We start from the raw sequence: 14,121 nt of genomic DNA on the forward strand, positions 1-14,121 counted from the left end.
GTTCACTTCCGGATACAAAAGCGATTTGCATTATTATGGGCGGGGCGTAGATTAAGGGCACTAGCTTGTGGGCCCCGTCTGTGTACAGTGAAATCACCCAATAAAACTACGGAACTACGAGCACATAGAGGTATAACGCGGAAAAACAATATTAAACTGATACTTAAAACAAAAAAGACGCTGATAAATACAGCCACAACTGCTTTCCTTTCGTACACATTGCTTTTTAGCTCCTGATAAAATGTATACAGTGACTGTGACCACTTGTTGCTAGGCAGATTTCTCAATGAATGAATCATTGCTGTGTAGTGTAATTTACTCTCTGGCTTTCTTCAATTTTACTATCAAATCAACATGTTCATAGCCAGTTTTTACTTTTAATGCAAAAAATTATAATCCAGTTTAGTCAGTTTAAACTAGTCAGCTCGTCATTAGGGTCAGAGGTGAACTGGAACTGTTTCAACAATTAAGACATGATTGCTGGTTCATAGTTGACTACGGCCTATTATTAATAGAAAAAAACATATTGAAGCATTTTCACATGTAAAAATATTCAAAGTTAAGTAAAATACAGCTTAAGGCAATACAAGACGTTGATGAACTGTAGTAACACAATAGTCATCATCATCCCAATAACTACTGATGTGGCTGACAATCAACATACTCTGAAATCACTTCCTGTCCACACGTTCCGAAGATATTTGTTGAAACACACACGAGCACCAGTCTTACTTATTTCTGAAATGGCCTATTTTGGCCGATTATATATATACTACTCTATATTGAGTGATATGAGTGTAAAGATGATTATAGGGGTGCTATTTCATGTCGAGAGGGCTCTAATAATGGTCAAAATTGAATTTAGAAAGTCACCCCTGATTTGGAGTGATCGAGTAATCCTACACAGTGTGTGTGGAAGTGTTTATTTTGTAACCATTCAAATGCCACCGAACCTAAAATGCTCTATAGTTCAGTGCTGCATGCTTTTTGATAAATTATTAACCCCTTTGTCCACATTTTGTCATCCGTTCGTCCATGCCAGAAGTCGGCCAAAACTGTTGCAGCACACCCTTGTTTAATTTGGCAGGTACCCCGTGAACAAAGGGGGCATGTTAAGGAAAGCCTCGTCTTGTGTTTGCCACCCTTTAACAGGTTTCCCATCAGCCAAACCTTCACTACAATATTCATGAAAGGTGAAGTAGTGACTTTAAAAATAGATTTAAAAGCTGTTGTTTCCATGGCAGCGGCACACACAGAGAACCGCTCCCTCCTCCCATCCTGAGAGGAATAATTGATCTAATAGATAGAGCATCAGCATCATGACTCCATGCTTTTAAGTGAGTTTGAGAAGCTTGTGAGACCAATAACATAATGAAATCATGAAGAATGTCTTCTATAATTGTACCACCTGATGCAACACATCCAAATATTGTAAAGCAACATTTTTTTCACAGCACAGTAAGCTGTCTTCTGAATTCAATGTGCAACTTTCCTTAATGTCCAGTTGGTGGCGCCGGTGTTATTCACTGAAGTCTTGCTTTGAGAAAAGAAGTGTCTATAAAAAAGTAGAAATACTGATCAATGCATCGCTTCAGCCACTCACTGTAAATGATAACTTAAGTTTTAATTAACTAAATCAAAAGGTTGCCTCCTTTGCCTCCTATTATATCAGCAACCATCCCCATTGGGTGTAAAAATAATAGCCTTGCATCTGTACAAGAGCGTTTACAGTCTCTCATGTTGAAAGCTCCGTCACATCAGTGTCCTTTTATTTCTATCCAATGATGACACTGTATCATTACTGATGAAGCATGAAGCTTTTTATATTTTATTCAGACAGTAAATCGCTGCTCCAAACCGACCAGTCTTGCCTTGACGTGACAGCATGTTTAGGCTGCTCAAAGCCAAGATAAAGTACTTGTCTGGAGACTAAAGCCAGGGGAGAGTTTGAGTTATATGGTGCATGAAAGGAAACCAATGACAATGAAATGAACATTTTATAGCGGCTGATAAAGAAGATGAGTGGGCTGTCAGCCATACACACAGAAGCGATGCACTATGGTGTATGTTATATGTTAATTTCAGCACAATTTTGAGAACATGTTGCTGTGAAAATTGAGTTTTTGTTTCGGGTGCTATAATGCTCTATGAAAGGAAAGATATACAATACTGCAGTGAGACCAGCCATGTTGTTTGGTCTGGAGACAGTGCCACTGAGGAAAAAATACAGAAAGCAGAACTAGAGGTAGCAGAGATGAGGATGCTGAGGTTCTCATTGGGAGTGACCGGGATGGATAGGATCAGGAACGAGTACATCAGAGATTGGAGATGAAGTCGGCGAGGCCAGACTGAGATGGTTCAGACATGTCCAGAGGAGAGATAGTGAATATATTGGTAGAAGGATGTTGCGTTTAGAGCTGCCAGGTAGGAGGCGTAGTGTAGAAATCCTCCCCCTGAGCACTCTAAGTGGGTATCGAATAGAGGATAAGGGAATCTTAAAGAACCAAATTATAGAATGAGAACCAGATTATTTATTCCTGACAACAATACCTAATACAGACATCCGGGCTTATCTGCAGTTCCTGTATGCCTACAAGTAAGCGGGTCTTATTACAGCGCAGCTGCAAAAAAGCACCGTTTCTTTCCCTGCTCGGCCTTTTATACACTCGAGGACTCCCTCTAAGTGGGTTTCGAATAGAGGATAAGGGAATCTTAAAGAACCAAATTATAGAATGAGAACCAGATTATTTATTCCTGACAATAATACCTAATACAGACATCCAGGCTTATCTGCAGTCCCTGTATGCCTACAAGTAAGCGGGTCTTATTACAGCGCAGCTGCAAAAAAGCACCCTTCCTTTCCCTGCCCGGCCTTTTATACACTCCAGGCTGGAGTCCTGGACCAATCAGCTTTCGGCACTGCCCTTGCTTGAACCGCTTTCATGGTGTTTCTCCTTTCGTTTGTTCGCTGGGGTATCAGGGTATCTTTCCTTTGCAGGGGCATCAAGGCGTCTTTTCCTGTCATATGCGTACTTGATGTTTCCACCTTAACTGTCAGTGTAAAAGTATCTTTTGTCTGTATTTGTGAGACTATGTGTTTGTTTTAGCTTTTATCATTAGCTAGCAAACTTGAGCAAATACCTTCAAGAGGAAGACCAAAGAGGAAGTTTATGGATTTAGTAAGGAGGACATGAGGGTAGTTGCTGTGAGAGAGATAGATACAGAAGACAGGGTTGGATGGAGGAGATTGATTTGCTGTGGTGACCCCTGGAGGAGAAAAGCCGAAAGAGAAAGAAGAAGCTCTGATGTCTATATCCTCATGACTTCATGTTTCCTATGGAAGCTTGTTGAGGAACAAATCTACCTAACCCTAACCACAACTCTACTACTTTTACGTACATATATCTTTATTTCTTTGTGCAGTACATGAGTGTAGTGATGCTCATGTCGCCGAATAATCAGTCAATTCAATCTTCAAAGCAGTACTTTTAGTTTCTCCTCAGCCACCTCTCATCATGTTGTGCAATAGCACTTACTTAAGAAGAAGTAGTGAGTCAGTGCGGCTTCAAGGACAGCGTCTCCAATCTGAGCTCTCTTCTTTTATCAACGCTTTCCTCCTCCTCGTCTCTTCAAGGCCGAAGCTGTATTTGTAGATTTTTGTAGAATTTGTAGATCAGAGGTGCTATTTTCTCACGATGACCTGAATGCATCCCTGTGTATCATCTCAGGAGGACATGTGCAGCAAAGAAATGTAGAAATTGAGGTTGGTGTGTCAATCGTATTCATTCTGCATCAGAAAAATGCTCATGACCTGATGTTTAAAAGCCACCACTTTATCAGAGGCTTTAAAACTTGATGAATTTGTTGAAGTGTTTTAAGTGAATTTTCTTGAACGAGATTGTGACCATACTTCTTCACCAGAATCTCTACACTTCAAACGTGGTGAGCTAGGAACGACAATTTAAATATTCATTCATTCATTCATTTTCTACCGCTTTTCCTCACGAGGGTCGCGGGGGGTGCTGGAGCCTATCCCAGCTGTCTTCGGGCGAGAGGCAGGGTACACCCTAGACTGGTCGCCAGCCAATCACAGGGCACATATAGACAAACAACCATTCACACTCACATTCATACCTATGGACAATTTGGAGTCACCAATTAACCTAGCATGTTTTTGGAATGTGGGAGGAAACCGGAGTACCCGGAGAAAACCCATGCATGCACGGGGAGAACATGCAAACGAGGGTGGAATTGAACCCTGGTCTCCTAGCTGTGAGGTCTGCGCGCTAACCACTCGTCCGCCGTGCCGCCCTACAATTTCAATATTTTCTCCCAAACTAATTAATTAATGGATGGTTTCTTATTGAACATTTCAAGTGGTAAAATGTGTGTATAGCGTATTTCACTCTGATGCACGTAACAGATCGTCTGCCTCACTGGCTGATTAGATAAGAGCCCGTTCACTTTTGCTTGTCTCTCCGCATTTAGCCCACACTCTTATCTCAATGATTCACACTCCCACTAGGGGCAGAGATATCATTAGCTCTCACATCGCACTATTAATCGAATTCATGAAGTTACGGTGCATTCCAGGATGCATCTTTTGGACGCTTTGCTCCTTTTCAGTCTTTGCTGTCCTTATAATCCAACACGTGCAAACGTGAGTACACCTGAGCAACCATTGCACAGAGTCAGGCAAAATGATCTGACACATTTGTAGGTTAAATAAAATGCAAATAAAGTAAAGAAACAAAAAAAGTGTTTTTATTTTCCAAAAGTACATATAATGCCATTCTGTTTCATTATGTTTTAAAAATGATATCAGTTCTGGTATTTTCGTTTCAATGCAGATCCAGTAGCTCTAAAATTGGTAACCCATAACAAGATGGTGTTTGGAGCTGGTATGGGATCATGTCTACCAAGATTGAAGTGCAAACATAACGCTCGTGTTACAGTTACAGATTAGTTTGTTTTGATAAATGTATCCACAATGAAAACGCGATGCTCACCAGTCCAATTCATGGCAGAAACTGAAAAAGAAACAAAGCAAAAGGGCATTATATGTATCATATTTTCTGGACTGTAAGTCGCACAAGGCCAAAAATGCATAATTAGGTAGAAAAAAACATACATAAGTCACATTTTTTGCAGGTAATTTATTTTACAAACTACTTGACCAAAACAGACATTAGGAAGGCAAGTTGGAAGGCAAGTTCTAAAATTAAGAAAAGAATAGAGAACAGGCTGAATAGGTTTAAGTTATGCTAACACAATGGTGAAGGTATTTGCTCAATTTTGTTAGCCAAAGATAAAAGCAAAACACATATGGTTATTGGTTAATGGTTATTCAGCTACACCAAAAATAAATATGAACAGAAAATTAACAGCCATGAACAGCCTATAAAAAAAAGTGCGACTTATAGTTCGGAAAATATGGTACCTTTCAAAAATAAAAACACCTTTTGGTTTCTTTACTTTGTTTGCCTTTTATTTAACCTACAAATGTTTCAGATCGTTTTGCCATGACCCTGTATATCTTCTCAAGGGACATCTTCTATAGAACCTACAACTTGGATATACTTTATATTACTTTACATTTAGATTATTTACGACAGCTTTTATAGCACTAAAAATGACTCAACACAGATTTTAGTGACTCAGAATGAAATTTGTGTGTGGACAAAAGATGTGAAAGAAAAAAGTTAAAGAGAAACCCCCCCTTCTCCCACGAACCAGTGACACGTCGTAACCCTTGTGACCAATAGCTGACATGATATGCATCATCAGGAGCAACTAGAGCTTCAGGAACTTTCCTCAAGGATACTTTGACATGGTTACAGGGATGACTGAGCATCGAACCGGCAACCTTCACCTCTACCCTTTGAGCCATGCCACCCCAAAGATTAAAGGTTTTCTTGTGGCTATAGTACTTACAAGTATATTGCCAAGGACTTTGGTACACAACATAGAGTAAATGTCCAAAATGACTCTGCTGCTTTGGTTACAACAGGAATTGAGCCATATCTGCACTCAAAGACCAGGATTCTGCCTCTGCATTCCTTTAATTTCCCCTTCATTGCACTTCAACCGGCTTGTCATTAATCAGCCTGTAATTGTAGCAAGGTTTTTCTTCGCCACTTTGCTACTTAGCCTCTCTTAACTTCCATCCTACTGTCAGGTAAATGAGACAAAGCCTCCATCGTGTGGAGCTTTCAGACCTTTACTGGCGACAGCTCGAGAATCGAGTCCTGATTCTATCAAACGTTCATGATGTCACGCTCTATTGAAGATGATGTACAATCATGAAAAAAATTATTAAACCATCTTTGATTCTTCACTTCAATGACAAAAGGTACATTTGTTTGGACAGATATCATACTCATAACTGATACTGATACGGTGGTTAGCGCGCAGACCTCACAGCGAGGAGACCAGGGTTCAATTCCACCCTCGGCCATCTCTTGTGTGGAGTTTGCATGTTCTCCCCGTGAATGCGTGGGTTTTCTTCGGGTACTCCAGTTTCATCCCACATTCCAAAAACATGCTAGGTTAATTGGCGACTCCAAATTGTCCATAGGTATGAATGTGAGTGTGAATGGTTGTTTGACTATATGTGCCCTGTGATTGGCTGGCGACCAGTCCGGGGTGTACTCTCTCGCCCGAAGACAGCTGGGATAGGCTCCAGCACCCCCGCGACCCTCGTGAGGAAAAGCTGTAGAAAATGAATGAATGAATGAATGATACTTATAGGTTATCACATGGTTTGTCTGGTATCAGGCCAGGTATCATGCCACCTTCGGTCTCGGGCTGATACTGGCACGCGGGGGCATGATACTGGGCCTGATACCAGACAAACCATGTGATGATCTTATTATCAGATACTATTTAATCATGAGCTTATTATCACATAATATTTAATCAAAAGACCATTTTGTTTCCAGAAAATGTTCAGTTTATTACATGTATTATATCTAAACAGTGTAAACACAACAATTGCAAAAATATTTCAATAATAATATTTTATCAACAGTCTTGTCTTATCAATGTCTGACAATTAAAGTTCCATTAATCAAGTTTGGGTTTTTTGGTGACTGGAGAAGCATTAGGCACTAAGCACTCGTGTGCTGTTCTCTGATTGGTTGTTTCACGGGCACGATACCAGAGCAGCGCACTCTGAGTGGACAGCTACGGGGGCTGATACTGGACATGGTTAAACTCTATATTTTATCAGTATCACTGCCCTGGGCTTTGACAAAGTATCATTTCAGCCTTTTCCCTTATCATTCATGGGCGGTTTCTAGGGTACAGGGACAATTAATACTGTAGTATGTGATAATGATAAATAGCTCATATGAGTTTAATTTAACCATCATATCATCTTACCATGAGCATCGTTAATTGCAATGTTCCCTTGCTCCATTGTAGTTCACGTTTTTTGTATGAATGCTGTTACAAGCCCAGCTTGGACCTTTAATAAGAACTGCATTGTGGGAAGTTGACTGTTGTAGTTCTGTGCTGTAGCAGCTGACTGTGTCTCTCTCTCTTATCTCTCTTCTGTCTGCACCGCCGACGGCCCGATATGAGTGCTGTGTCTGTTTTGTAGCCAATAAAGTTTGTGCAATAAGACAATGACATTTTATTGATCAGCCTCTGTACTACGGTCATGAGATCAACAACGCTCATTGTGTTCTGTGTCCTGATATAATATGCTGGCTACTTAGGAATTTCATTTCATTTAGTGTGGGCTTTTTCGGGAAGCTGATCACTCATAAATCTGTTAATAGTTTTGAATGGATTATTTTTATTTCCATTATTTCTATGGGGAAAAATACTCTGGAAATTTTAACCAATTAGACGGTGACCTGTGCTTCAAAACTAGTTGTGCATTTATAGGTATATATATATATATATATATTTATATATCCTAATATGTGAAGTAGTCAGTCACAAACCTCTTAAGGATTAATAAAGTCATCTTCTATGCGACCGGATGAGGGCATCAGACAGTGAGCTGTGAAATGATAATGCCTTGCCAAGCCATTAGAGCTCTGTGGCATTTGGAATTGTCTGCATGTGCGTTCAGCAGTTGCTTTTTTTTTTTTTTTTTTATGCACCTGTAATGTTTTAAAGGTGTCCCCGATGGTTCTGATAAAGATGTGCGTTCGCAACATCCACCTGCCTCCTGCTGCATTGTTACAATCGTGCTGCGGGGCGTCCAAATGAGGCTCATTTTCTCCCCCTCATCCTGCATGCTAAACTCAAAATTGGAACACATATTATAGAGTCTCCATGCAGTGATCACTAATTAGCAGTGAGCACAATCAGTGCTGACTGCAGCTGTGACCTTTAACCCTCGCTACTTCATCCGAATGAGATGAAATAGCATCCAAAGCAATAGGTGTCGTCCTCTCATACCCACTCGACAACAAATCATTGAATAAAAGATGTGGAGAGGCCACAATAAATGACTATTGATTAGACCTCTGACCTCAGAACCTCATGTTGGACTGAATATCATTCAAAACAAAACAGGGTGGGTTTATATTGGCTGGCATTTTTTGAAAGCTTGAAGGTCAGCAACACCGACAAAAGGACATTTGCGACTGTTGGACTTCCCTGTAACATCGATAGACTTCTTATTTTTGCACAAAATTTGTCCTTAAACCCAATTGTGGTTGTGCATTGTATACAAGTAAACACATTAACATGTGCTAACATTTCCCTTCAATGTGTAATGTAATGTAATTTCAAAGGGAAAGATGCAGTCTGTGGCTACACGGCGGACAAGTGGATAGCGCGCAGGCCTCACAGCTAGGAGACCAGGGTTCAATTCCACCCTCGACCATCTCTGTGTGGAGTTTGCATGTTCTCCCCGTGCATGCGTGGGTTTTCTCCGGGTACTCCGGTTTCCTCCCACATTCCAAAAACATGCTAGGCGACTCCAAATTGTCCATAGGTATGAATGTGAATGGTTGTTTGTCTATATGTGCTCTGTGATTGGCTGGCGACGAGTCCAGGGTGTACCCCGCCTCTCGCCCGCAGTCAGCTGGGATAGGCTCCAGCACCAATGCGACCCTCGTGAGGAAAAAGCGGTAGAAAATGAATGAACGAACAATTATAGCCGGGGCGGCACGGTGGTCGTGTGGTTAGCGCGCAGACCTCACGGCTGGGAGACCAGGGTTCAATTCCACCCTCGACCACTCGAGGGTACTCCGGTTACTCCGGTTTCCTCCCACATTCCAAAAACATGCTAGGTTAATTGGCGACTCCAAATTGTCCATAGGTATGAATGTGAGTGTGAATGGTTGTTTGTCTATATGTGCCCTGTGATTGGCTGGCGACCAGTCCAGGTCAGTCCATACTCATAAAAAAAGCACTTCTGCCACCTTGTGGACGTTTTTTCGGTTTAAAATTGCACCTCTCTTCTATTGTGGAGTTGCATCATCACATCTTTGTGCCTCTCACGCAAGAAAATTTATGTAAAAAAGTATGTCTTTGGGAGCGAGCGGCCGGGTTGAAAAAAACAAACAAACGTATAAATACATCTTTGGTATAGAATTAGTTAATAATCAAGAACAATAATTGGTTAGGTATGAATGGTTGTTTGTCTATATGTGCCCTGTGATTGGCTGGCGACCAGTCCAGGGTGTACCTACAGCTGGGATAGGCTCCAGCACCCCCTGCGACCCTCGTGAGGATAATGAATGAATGAATAATAATAACAATAGTGCCATGTTCTGCTTTAGCTGCTCTGCTGCCACCTGTCTGTTGTCTTTTGCAGTGCACTGCACGTCCTGCCGGGGCGGAGCCACTTATGGCATAAGCCATATGCTGTGAGACTGACTTTGTGCCAGATTGTTTCTTTGGACACTTCAACTACTACCTTGTGTAGTGCTCTTTCTGGTCATTTATTCTACTAGCATTCTGTGAGTACTTATGGTAATAAATAATAGTAATACTGTATGTTTGATTATATTTTATATTATACTCTGCGTCCTGAACAGGAGACAAAATGCCGGTGTTATAAAGCAAGTATCGGCCGATATCGATAATGTGCTTTTTCACCAAAATCGGCCAATCGATCAGAGCACCGCTAATATATAGAATAATTTAGAATAATACTTTAGAATAATACTCATAATTTCAGGCAGTTGTGTCAAGGTTAACTCAAATTTGGAATGAAAAGAAAAAGAAAAGCTCGAGCTCTTATAAATGAAGCGACCCACCTCAAATTGACCATTTATAATAATCTGCGTAGTAAAATGAAAATAACTGTCACACTCTGAAGAATTGCACATCTCCAGACTCATTGGACACACTCACGTTCCTTTTTGTCACATATCGAAATTGCTCCCATACAACACTGTGAAATATTCCAACCATTTAAAATGAAGATAATAGAAGTATTTCCCAGTAATAGGAAATATGCCACCTTACATTATCCTCCTTCCGTGAGTCTGTGCTTTGCTTGTCACATTTATTTGACCTTAGCTCCTCTTCACGTATAGACGACGGTGGAGGGAATACAAATTTATTCAGCGACACCTTGCACATTACGGCCTCATTGAGTCATTTGCTGTGTGGCTGCATCTCACAAGGAAATGGCTTTGACACTGTTGGCCTTTAGTTGATAAATTAGGTCCCTAGGTATGGGCATCCGACGTTACAGTGCGCATTTATTACGTGTTTGCCACGGGCCATATGGATGGGAAAATTGCAACCTCACCACGCATTAAATGGACGTTATGAGATGCAACGATGTGTCATAACTGTCTACAAAATGGAACTATGCCAATGCCGATGTTGGGATCACGTGCCTTAATTGGACAGTCAAAAGGGAGTTTGGGATTTCCTTAGTTTGCCCTGAGAAATTGAATAATGTTCCATTTGTCTGCACTGATTCACACGGAAGGATAATAATAATAATAATAATTAAAATAGTAACTGTCAGTCTGACACTGTGCAATCCACAAACAATAATAAACATAACGTTTGAGTAATATGCTTTCTTTTTTTAGGCGAAAGGTAAATATGCACAAATTTCCTTAAACTTTTGCAAACTCTCACATCTCAAGGGAAATTAAGAGACGACTAAACTTTGCATGGGCAATAAAAGAGTCATCTTCGCTACATGGTACAGTAATTGACTTTTTCCTCCTCCTTTCCCAATTTGTTGTAGAGGTTCTTTAGTTATTTACATTGGCTCTTTCATTTAACCCGTCTTTTATTGCTTACCTTTTTTCCACACCCGTTTGTTCAAGAGTCAATAGTCCTCAAGCTGTGTCATTATAAGAGCAAAAAAGATGGGGGCCAAATGAAAGTGTTAAAATAACAACATGATGATGTGGATAATGGTGCTACTGTTCCGAAGAGCAACAGCACATGTGGAGATGCTTAGTGAATATATACAGTACAAGATATGGAATATGGGTATGTAAACTTAGAGCCATAGCAATGCACTGTAATATGTTCTACCTGATAACAAAAACATTTGCCAAAAGTGTCCAAATGCTTTCCGCTGTTAGCCACATACTGGAAAATGAAAGGATGCAAGGACCATTTGCTCTATATACTGTATATATAAAAAAAAAATGCATCTCAACTTTGTGATATAGGTGAAAAAGCCTATTATTATTATGAATTTCAGTCTTTCCCATTGCAATACAACTTTATTCCCATACTTTGTTCATTCATTTTCTACCGCTTTTCCTCACGAGGGTCGCGGGGGCGGCTGGAGCCTATCCCAGCTGTCTTCGGGCGAGAGGCGGGGTACACCCTGGACTGGTCGCCAGCCAATCACAGGGCACATATAGACAAACAACCATTCACACTCACATTCATACCTATGGACAATTTGGATGTTTTTGGAATGTGGGAGGAAACCGGAGTACCCGGAGAAAACCCACGCATGCACAAGGGAGAACATGCAGACTCCACACAGAGGGTGCCGAGGGTGGAATTGAACCCTGGTCTCCTAGCTGTGAGGTCTGCGCGCTAACCACTAGGCCGCTGTGCCACCTATTCCCATAATATTATAACAATATAATCATAGATATCATAGATATAGATATATAATATATATATAGATAATCATAGATATAATACTCATAACTGATACTGATACGGTGGGCGTGTGGTTAGCGCGCAGACCTCACAGCGAGGAGACCAGGGTTCAATTCCACCCTCGGCCATCTCTTGTGTGGAGTTTGCATGTTTTCCCCGTGCATGCGTGGGTTTTCTTCGGGTACTCCGGTTTCCTCCCACATTCCAAGAACCTCTTGTCTATATGTGCCCTGTGATTGGCTGGCGACCAGTCCAGGGTGTACCCCGCCTCTCGCCCGAAGACAGCTGGGATAGGCTCCAGCACCCCGCGACCCTCGTGAGGAAAAAGCGGTACAAAATGAATGAATGAATGTTAAAACCTGGGTGAGTGGCAAGCGCACAGGCCACATATCTAGGAGACCCGAGTTCGATTCCACCCTCTGCCATATCTGTGTGGAGTTTGCATGTTCTCCCCGTGCATGCGTGGGTTTTCTCCGGGTACTCCGGTTTCCTCCCACATTCCAAAAACATGCTAGGTTAATTGGCGACTCCACATTGTCCATAGGTATGAATGTGAGTGTGAATGGTTGTTTCTCTATATGTGCCCTGTGATTGGCTGGGTGTACCCCGCCTCTCGACAAAGACAGCTAGGATAGGCTCCAGCATCCCCACGACCCTTGTGAGGATAAGCGGTAGAAAATGAATGAATGAATGAATGAATGTCCCCTTTAAAGTGTCTTGAATAAATTGACTGGCTACATGAAAACAAGGATGTAATAATAAATTGTGTAGGAGATACTGTATATGTGTAAGAGCAATGATAAGCAGCAGGTGCCATGACAAACACTAATATTCTGTGATTAGAGTAAACGATGCTAGAATATGTAGAACATCCACTCTGCAATCAGACACTTAGCTAAAATCACTTCTATTAATATTACATGAATTTGATAATGGCTGCTTTTTCCCTGCTTGGTGTTCATTGGAGCGAAAATAGAGGGCTTGAGGGCTAGACATCATATGTTAATGGCAGTGTTTTTTTTGTTTTTTTTTAGAATAATGACTCATAAACTACCCATCAATATTTAGATACTCCTGTATCACATTAACAGGTTAGCTCACAGCTGTACTGTTGAATATTTAATGTAAAGAAAACTTTTATTCTCGGCCTGTGGCCTCTGTTTGTTTACTTGAATTAAAAGCCATTTATGTTTACCCCCATTTTCAATGACACTCCAGTGGTGTTCTATTTTTTTTATTTTTTTTATCAGAGTAACTTTATAGCTCTCATACAGTGAAATAGTTTTCGTTTTCAGCACCTCGCTTTGGAGTCAGAACAACCAATAATATGAGGCCATTAACTGTTTGTTTTAGGGCTTCACATAACGATTATTCTCTTAGCCGATTAATCTGAACCTTGTTGTTTTGATCCCTAGATGGACCCAATCGATATAAAACAAATACAAACAGTTGCTGGCTTGGTTCGCAACATATTGGAAAAGAGGCAAAAATATTTTTCAAAAATCAAAGCTGATATGAATGCTTTCTTATTTCTAATATACTAATTATTTTTCTAAATACTTAGTTCTAATATACTAATTATATTTCTATTTTGAATGTTTATATGATTTAAAGGGCTGTCAAAAATAGTACTTAATAGTGGGAATGAAGTTATTTTACTTTTTTTTACTTTTATTTTACTTTTTTTTATTAGCATAATTAATGCATACGCATCTCTTTTCCACAAAATAGGATACCTTATTTATAAATCTAATATTTTTGTTGTTGGAACATAGAGAGCATTATTAGAGCCTTCCTACATGAAATAACACATTAATAATCATCTTTACATTCGCATTATAGTAGACATAATAAGAGTAAATAAGACATTTAAGACGTAAATAAATGCATGCTAGTTTAATTGGCGACGCCAATTTGTCCATAGGTATGAATGTGAGTGTGAATGGTTGTTTGTCTATATGTGCTCTGTGATTGGCTGGCGATCAGTTCAAGGTGTACCCCGCTTCTCACCTGAAGACAGCTGGGATAGGCTCCAGCATGTATATATAAAATGAATAA

This window comes from Doryrhamphus excisus, linkage group LG20 (assembly GCF_037039965.1).
Source record: "Doryrhamphus excisus strain RoL-2023G ecotype Guam linkage group LG20, RoL_Dexc_Guam_v1.1, whole genome shotgun sequence".
NCBI classification, from domain to species: domain Eukaryota; kingdom Metazoa; phylum Chordata; class Actinopteri; order Syngnathiformes; family Syngnathidae; genus Doryrhamphus; species Doryrhamphus excisus.